We start from the raw sequence: 9,073 nt of genomic DNA, 5'->3' as shown, positions 1-9,073 counted from the left end.
TCAACGGTAAATAAATTTCATCAGCATAACAATGAATAAAGTCACACAAAATTAAAAACCAACCTGACAAATGTCCATCTTTCTCCTTTATTTATAAGATACCTGAGTCACCTTGTGAACCGTCCCCTCTTACCTGATGCAGCTAAAGCGCCGAGGATGAGGACGCCCGCGAAGACGTATGTGCGTTTCATTGTCAGAGTGACCCTGCAGAGATCCCTGGGCAAGCAGAGCTCGGCCTATTTAAGGGGTCCTCGTGGTCCGCGCTTCTGTTTTCTGGTTTACTGCCACCTCTCTCAGTTCCCCATCAGGGATGTTGCTGGGTGTGAGACTGAAACTCGATTTGGCTAGGTCAGCAAACAGAACCGCAAAAAGCCATTTTGAGCAGAGCTCAGAACTGTGAACTGATGCCCATTACCAGGCTCAGGGCTCAGGGGCCTTAGGGTTAGGGGCTCCAGGCAGTTAGGGTTAGGGGCACAGGGGCCTTAGGGTTAGGGGCTCCAGGCAGTTAGGGTTAGGGGCTCCAGGCAGTTAGGGTTAGGGTCTCAGGGGCCTTAGGGTTAGGGGCTCCAGGCAGTTAGGGTTAGGGACTCCAGGCAGTTAGGGTTAGGGTCTCAGGGGCCTTAGGGTTAGGGGCTCCAGGCAGTTAGGGTTAGGGACTCAGGGGCCTTAGGGTTAGGGGCTCCAGGCAGTTAGGGTTAGGGGCTCCTGGCAATTAGGGTTAGGGGCTCGGGGGCCTTAGGGTTAGGGACTCAGGGGCCTTAGGGTTAGGGGCTCAGGGGCCTTAGGGTTAGGGACTATGGGATATGACGATTAGGGGCACAGGGGCCTTAGGGTTAGGGGCTCAGGAGCCTTAGGGTTAGGGGCTCAGGAGCGTTAGGGTTAGGGGCTCATGGGCATGGATACCCTGGCAGATTCATGGGGCCCAACACTTTATAGGGGTTGTAATGTTGGTGGGGCCCAGTCAGGACCACTTTGGCCCATAGTGTTTGCTTAGGAAATAGAATGTAAAATGTAAGCACATTAGTGTCAGGGAATCTCTACAGCTTCTCTCTCATGCTAGCATTTATGGAGACCTTCGATGCCTTGGTCTTCATCCCTCTCTCCTCTGCTCTACATCCCTCTCTCTCCTGCTCTTCATCCCTCACTCCCCTGGTCTTCCCCCCTTGCTCCTCTCTGCAGCTGTGGCCCTTGGCAGGCCTGTGGGCCTTTGCCTCTGCGACTTCTCATCGACTTTCTCACCCTTTAGATTCTGGCCGTCTCACCCCATCAGCTTTCTTCAGTCCCTGCAGTCGTCATTTATAGTAATGGGAGGGATGAGTATTAATATGTCTTAGACGTGAAACTAGACAAGAATCTCTATTGTCTCTGCACAGAGCAGCGATGCTGTGTAGCATCACATCAGCCAGCAGCACGGCACATACACTATGCACAGACAAGGACAGAGGATCTACAGAGACACGCATGGACACTCACAGAAATACAAAATGGGAGACCTGGAATATATGCACAGTATTAGTGCAAAATGGTAACAGTGCAAAATATCAAAGAAGCGCAAATTGCAGAGTGGATTCTAAACGGATCCATGGATCCTGTTCATCACTGGTGTGACCCCACTGGAAATGGTTGCGAGAGCTCTTCTGCTGACTGGCAGTGTGATGTGTGGTGCATGCTAGTGGCAACATTGCAGGCAAACTATGGGCAGTGGTGGTGAGGATGTGTTGGTATTTTATCTTATTAGAAGTGGTCACGGGTGCTCAGTCCTGTCTGAACAAGATAAGATGAGATAATGCATAACTTCCAACCAGTGTTAATTTTGACAGCAAAATTTTATTTAGTTTTAGTCATAGTCTTTTGACGAAAATGTAATTTAGTTTGTCATAATTTAGTCATTTGAATTATTTTAGTTTTAGTTAAATATAAGATTACAGTCGAGTAAAACTACAATTAATTTAGTCAACTAAAATTAAAAGTGCAAAGTATAATGTTTAAAGTTTCCCTTCGATTTCTGAAAGTCCAAGATGAAATGAAACCGGTGTTAAGGGATGGTGTTAAGGAACGGCGTTATGGTCTGACTGTGCAGTACACAAAGACACGGATTTCACTCTTATTTGAAACACAAACATGTGTTTATTTACCCGCAAACTGAGTTCTGTAAAATCTGTAGTGCCATTAGTGCAAAAATAAAATCCTTTCAAAGAAAAAGTGTACAGGCTATAATACCAGCGGGCCTGATCTCTCTGAATATTAAAATAAATATTTGTAATATTTTTATTTGCTATTGTTCGCTGTTAAATGTTTCACCTGAATTTCTCGAATTATCACAAAATCATTTTTTTAGTTATCGTCGCGTTTTAGTCTGAAAATAAAGGTCGTTGACGATCACTATAACGAAAATATTTCATTAACGAAATTAACACTGGTCCCAGCGAGGGGAAATTTCTTTCTCACTTACAATTACAATGTGCCAAACGGCTTCTAGACAAGCTGCAAAACTTTCACTTCATTTGGAGTGAAAAGGCCAAAACTGAACTTCATGGTCACAGCCATGAACTGTTTGGATTGGACCCAACAAGGCAAACGACCAAAAGCACAACAAGAACTAAGGGTATGCAGACTTCTAAACAGGGCCCATCTCATTATTTTCTTTACTGCTATGTTTCGTTTAATGATTGTGCTATTCTGTGATGCCTTATAGTTTAATCTGAATCCCTTTCAAAATAAATGAAATGTGTTTTGCACGATCTAAAGAGTAGGACACATTTAAAAAATTCTGCCAGGGTATGTAAACTTATGAGCACAACTATTGGCTTTGGTTTCAGGTCTTGCACACCTACTGTGTTCCCCTCGGCCTGCTGTAGGGCCTGTTCAGGTTGCTGTGTCACTCTCTACAGCCAGAATACCCCAAAGCAGTGGATGGTGATGCTTAAAGTGGGTGAAGCAGACATGCTGAGGCTGCGTTTGAACTAGTGACCTTCTGATTACATGGATACAGGCTTAGCCAATCAAGCCACACGCTGCCCCCCACCACAGAAAAAGTATATCCCCTCACCAACTTCATCATTATATTTGCACTAACCCCATGCATGTCTAACTAATACAATTTAGAGACAGGTCAGTGTCATCTGAGCTACATGGTGCAACACTATTTTAGCCATTAATTAAAACGAGACCCAGACATTTTAAAAAGATGGAGTAACAATTTTTTTTTTCGTGAAAAAACAGTGTTACTGTGCATCTGATACACACTTATAATGTAACAAGCTTTAAATTGCCACGTTCATGTCTGCTGTTTTGAACTTTTGAATCGATATTAACAGGCACGTGACAGCCCATTAAGTAACAAAACGTTTTCAGATCAGCGATCTATTTTATTTGTTTTGTGTTATATATCTGTATTTTAACAAAATACAATGTCATGTGATGTGTTACGTGCGTTTTATGAGTTTAAGTAAACAGGAACGATCATTTCTACGCATTACAAAAAAGAGCTTTCGTTTCGCTGTTTTCAGTGGTGCGCGCTCCCGAGACAGGCATGCATTCTACGGCAGGGATGCCTTTTTCAACATTACACCAGTACAGGGAGGTGCCTGTATATGGGAGGTTTAACCAAAAAAGATTTTTTTCTTATTTAACTTAGTGACTTGTAAATTCTGCTCTCCTTTCTTTTTTCAAGAAACGATCTATTATCCTGTCAAAGCATGAGTCCTGCTCAGGCGATTTGACCATTTCAAAACATACAGGCAGCTTAGTTAGCAAATTAACTACTAAACTAAAGTCAGTGAAAATGGATCAAATGATCAAACTCGAAACTCAGTGTTAATGACTATTTACAATATTTACAAATGCCAATGGCAGAAGATGACATTCACACTGATATACTGGCAATTAAATCCTTTTGGCAGTGTTATGGGTTATTGCTGGTGATACTATACTGTTAAAATGGTCCCTGCATGGCTGCCTGCCTCACAAAACTGCCCTAGAACTCATCAGCCACAAAGGGTCTTCATCTGTAGGCCGTTTGAAGTGCAGAGGTGAATATGAGATTCTCAGCATGGAAATTACAGCTTAATTTAAGGCTGACATGGTTTTGTGCAGTTTTATTGACCTGGACACCATCACTCTGAGAACAGGAGGACCAAGTAAACCGGAAATGGTCGTGAGAGCTCTTCTGCTGACTGGCAGTGTGATGTGTGGTGCATGCTAGTGGCAACGTTACAGGGAAACTGTGGGCAGTGATGGTGAAGATGTGTTGGTATTTTATCTTATCAGAAATGGTCACGGGTGCTCAGTCCTGTCTGAACAAGATAAGATGAGAATGCAGAACTTCACTGGTCCCAGCGAGGGAAGTCCAGCTTCTAACATTTCACATAAAGAGATGAGAGCCCTTAAAACAAGTGGAGGACTGAGTTTGTCTGAAGCACCCATGAACACTCGAATCCTCTCAAGCTCTTCTGCTGACTGGCAGTGTGATGTGTGGTGCATGCTACCAGCAACGTTGCTGGTATCAAATTCACAATCCATGGAGCACCCAATCGCTATGGTAGGTCCTGCTCGTAGCTGCCATACCAGAGGGAGGCTCAGGTCCCACACCGGCAGGAGCCTTAGGTCAATCAAGGACTCTCTTGATGTTAGTAAATGAATATTTTCTTCTAATGAACCGAAAGGGACACAATAGGTGTGCAAGACCTAAAACCAAAGCCAATATGGTCCACATGTTCTCCTGAAGGGGCAGCATGGTGGTGCAGTGGTTAGCACTGTTGCCTCACACCTCTGGGACCCGGGTTCGAGTCTCCGTCTGGGTCACATGTGTGTGGAGTTTGCATGTTCTCCCCATGTCGTCGTGGGGTTTCCTCCGGGTTCTCCGGTTTCCTTCCACAGTCCAAAAACGTGCTGAGGCTGATTGGAGTTGCTAAATTGCCCATAGGTGTGAGTGAATGGTGTGTGAGTGTGCCCTGCGATGGGCTGGCCCCCCATCCTGGGTTATTCCCTGCCTCGTGCCCATTGCTTCTGGGATAGGCTCTGGACCCCCCGCGACCCAATAGGATAAGCGGTTTGGAAAATGGATGGATGGATGGATGGATGGATGGATGGATGTTCTCCTGATACAGTTGTGCTCATAAGTTCACATACGCTGGTAGAATTTGTAAGATGTGCACCATTCTTTCAAGAAAATGAGTGATCATGCAAAACACACGTCAAATGATGTCAATGATCATTTGACACGATCAGTCTTATTAGTCTCCAGAAAGAAACGAATTGATTCAGAAACGTGTGTAGAAATCTGCCTCAGCTAGGAGTAAAGGGTCGAGTTGCCAGCATCTATACTCTTTAGGTTGAGAATTAATGAGATATTGAGAGTATTCTGGCTGAGTACTGTGCAGCAACGATAGACTGAATAAGAGCTTTATCTATTATGAAGGCATCTATACGGAAGTAGGTTTGGGTTCCATGTGAGAAAAATGAATGTGAACCTGTGGGATCAGTGTCACAATGATGCTACGCAAAGGAAGTAAAGGGTTTCAGACATTTTACATTGTGAGCAGGGCCTAGATCTGTCAAACAAGGGGTTAAGAACGCAGGTTAGATCTCCACTCAAGTGCATGGGTATCTAAAGGAGGAAAGAAATTGTGTCATTAAGTTTTGGTCGGCCCAGTTTGTGGCACATACAGCTGCTAAAATAACTGGCCAGACACAATGACCTAGCAGCCATTCTTGTCCTTGACAGTGTTACTTGGGGAGAAGTGTATGTCTTTCCGGACTTTGCGACACCTCGTATTTTCTGTGAGTGAAAAATATGTCCAATCCAGAGTCTTTTTAATTTGTGGTGATCTGAATCTGTTAAATGGGCTTCTTGAATGAACATGATGTCTGCCTTAAAGGATTTGATGTTAGTTTGACGGCGCTAAGAGAAATGATCCTCACTGCCGCCATCTCCCCCTAGCTATGTTAGCATGTTAGCCATGTTAATGTGTCAGATATCCTCAGTGCTGCCAGGAAAAGGGCATCAAGCACAAGGACTGCCATCCCCGTGCTGCCCTCATGTGGTTACATCAGCAGTTCCTATAGAACGATTAATGGCATGACCAGCAGATGGCGCACCTTCACAACAAATGCATCAAAATTCATACTTTGTGTTTCTGGCTCATGAAAATGAACCTGAAATTCGAATTTATCTGTATATCCTTATTACACTTAATGGATACCACTTCAAAGTGCCAGCAAATGAAACAGTGTGAGTGCAGTGGCGCAGGCAGTGGACAGTGGACACTGTGGAGGGGGGGTATGCACCCAATACCAAGCGTTGGTCCTAGGAGTCCATCAGGAAGGAGACACTATGTCCTGTGACCTTCTGCCAGGAAAACTTCACATCTGCAGCAATTTAAAGAGTCAGGATTTGAGGGATGACCAGCAGTTAGGGCTTGAGCTTCCAAACATCTGAAAAGCAGCAGGATATAAAACCCCACCCCGCACCCCCAAGAAAATGTCTTCATGCAATCTGAGTCAGTCTAGCATGGGATAATGTGTCCCCATTCCTTGAGAGAGATGCCAGCAGTGAGCTGACATGTGATCCCTAACTCCTAGGGTCCACCCCATTATCTCATGGATGCAGGACTCATACAATTAGGTAATGTTTCACTGTGGGAGGCTGGACTGTCCGAGCATTTCGGAGTGCGTTATACTGACAGTAACTTAACAAGAAGTGCAGCCATGTGACAGTGGTCTGGAGAGGAATTAATGCTGGACAGATGATTCCTCACTGAGCATTGTGGGAGTCTGACTGGCTTGGATTTCCTCTAGCACTGGGGGAAAACCCAGTTCACTGATTATGTGTAAAAACATCAAAATGCAACATGTGCAACAACCTGTTCCCTTCTTTCCACATCACTTCAGGTATGACTAATGAATTCGCTCTGGACGGTGGATCTTAGAAGCCGTCCTGAAGAACCCTTTCTTGACAATTCTGCTGTTATGTCTTACCAGTATTTGCTGTTTCCATAGATACCATGTAATGTCTTGTTTCCATGATGTGTTACAGTCAGTTCATTAGTGTGTGCTGCCAATTAGTGTGCCTGACAGGCACAAGCCCATTGTGAGATACACATCTGCCCGGACAGGCACAAGCCCATTGTGAGATACGCATCTGCCAGGACAGCGTTGCTACATTATCGAAAATGTATATGCTTCTTGGTTAATTCTACTTTTCGAAGCAGAGGACCATCAAATTGGAATTAGTGCCAATTGATTTGAAGTAGCATAACCATGCAGAAAAGTGCCAAACTCCCCTGCAGGACATCAGAGGATGACCACCACTCACCACCAAATCCACCACTCCTAGCTCTGATGCTCGCTCTTGTAATGGGCTGAGGGGGGAGGAGCAGCTCAGTCAAACCCGCCCAAGCAGAGTACTGAACTTCTGCTGGGTCTCTCTGGACCACATACAAACATCTCGGTAGAGTTCTTAGTGGGTCACTCTAATTGCTTTCCCTAATTAAATTCCTGGCATTAACCTGACACCGAGGTGTGCTGAAGCGTACGGCGATGCGTGGGGTAACGGAACGGATCCACATCCTGGGTGACACAAATGAGCTGCTGGAGACTCTGGGCTCCAGTCATTCACCACCTATTGCTCACACACCTCATCGCAGCCCTAATGAGGTGCCTGCTGTTAATTACGGGGATGAGGGGCCCCTGTGAGAGGGGTGTGAGGGGCCTTTGAGGAGGATGTGAGGTGCCCCTCTAAGAGGCATATGGGGAGCCCCTGTGAGGAGGATGTGAGGGGGACCATGTCAGAAGAATATGAGGATATGATAGCTGATGATGATTATTAATATTCGTTTTATTTTTTGGTACCTTTTACCCAGTACAATTGCATTTTTATAGGTGAGTATCTGTTTGCTTATCGACCCCTGCCACCTCCGCACAGTGTTCTTGTGGTCCCACACTGCCCCATAACTAACCTGCGGAACCTTCTGACTTTAGGTTCTGGTGTCCATGGAGACCCTCTGTGAGGTTTAGGTAAGGAGCCCACAGTCTGCTCCCAGGTTCTGCTGACACCAGCACCTCGCCTGCACCTGCATCAGAGCCCCTGCTGTACCACGGGCGGTGGAGACAGTGGGGCAGCAACCTTCTGTGTCAGCATTTCTCATGGAGAAACACACGGCCTGCCTTGGAAATCACTGCAAATGGACACGTGCGGGTTGATAAGTTGGATTTTAATTCTGCGCAGACACACAGCAGGCCGCGATGCTCCAAAGACTGAGCGCAGAATCTGACCGCGCTGAAGGGGGAGCCTGTATCCGGGGGTGGGCCAGGGGTGGGGGGCGTGCTGAGTCACGCTGCAGCATGTTTCATACAGTGTACATGTGAAAGCAGGTGAGACTGAGAAGGCACAGCATGGGTATGTCTGCAAAGGAATTGCATGCGAGTGCACGCCGTAAACAGCAAGAACAGCATCTGGAACCTGCAGTACTCGCACGCCGTAAACACCAAGAACAGCATCTGGAACCTGCAGTACTCGCACACCGTAAACACCAAGAACAGCATCTGGAACCTGCAGTACTCGCACCGTTAATGGTATTTAGATAGTATGACCTATCTTCATACACAGAGACAGGGTGCCCAGTCTGCCATACGGATGGCCGCTGGCTGGGGCTTATACAAACGCAGACGTTTATCAACTACCTCATATTTACGCCTCTCTGCTGTCTAATGTCTTGCAGTGAGTCTCTGTCATTGTTATGCCTAACTGTTCACTTTCTATTGTCAGGGTGTCTCCAACTGCAGCAAGCTATGCCAACACAAATCTTCAGCGGCCTTGGTCGTGTGCCAGTACTGATGCTGGTTCTGAAACAGGACCACCATGTTGCCTTATTGTAAATCTGCAACTTTTGAAGAGCTAATTATAGGTTACATCATTTGTGCTGGCCTTCTGTGTTAAATAACAGGCAGGTTAACTCAACAGGTTAGTATGCTGTGATCGGAAGGTTGTTGGTTGAAATCCCAGAGTGATTTCATCCTTGGGCCATGAATCCACAGTGTGCCACGCCCCCAGTGTGACCCCGCCCCCAGTGTG

At 45.9% G+C, this 9,073-nt stretch overlaps 1 long non-coding RNA gene across 1 annotated transcript; it reads right to left on the bottom strand.

Moving 5' to 3' along the window:
• Nucleotides 1-7,818: 7,818 nt before the first annotated feature.
• Nucleotides 7,819-9,054, bottom strand: LOC125706982 (uncharacterized). The gene is made up of 2 exons (XR_007382162.1): nt 8,552-9,054; nt 7,819-8,506 (listed from the first exon to the last, which is right to left on the bottom strand). It is a non-coding gene; the product is annotated as an uncharacterized LOC125706982 (long non-coding RNA).
• Between the last annotated feature and the right edge of the window lie 19 nt (nt 9,055-9,073).

The sequence above is a fragment of the Brienomyrus brachyistius genome, chromosome 14 (assembly GCF_023856365.1).
Source record: "Brienomyrus brachyistius isolate T26 chromosome 14, BBRACH_0.4, whole genome shotgun sequence".
NCBI lineage: Eukaryota > Metazoa > Chordata > Actinopteri > Osteoglossiformes > Mormyridae > Brienomyrus > Brienomyrus brachyistius.
Note: the sequence above shows the minus strand (reverse complement) of the source record. Positions and strands in the feature narration are given on the sequence as shown.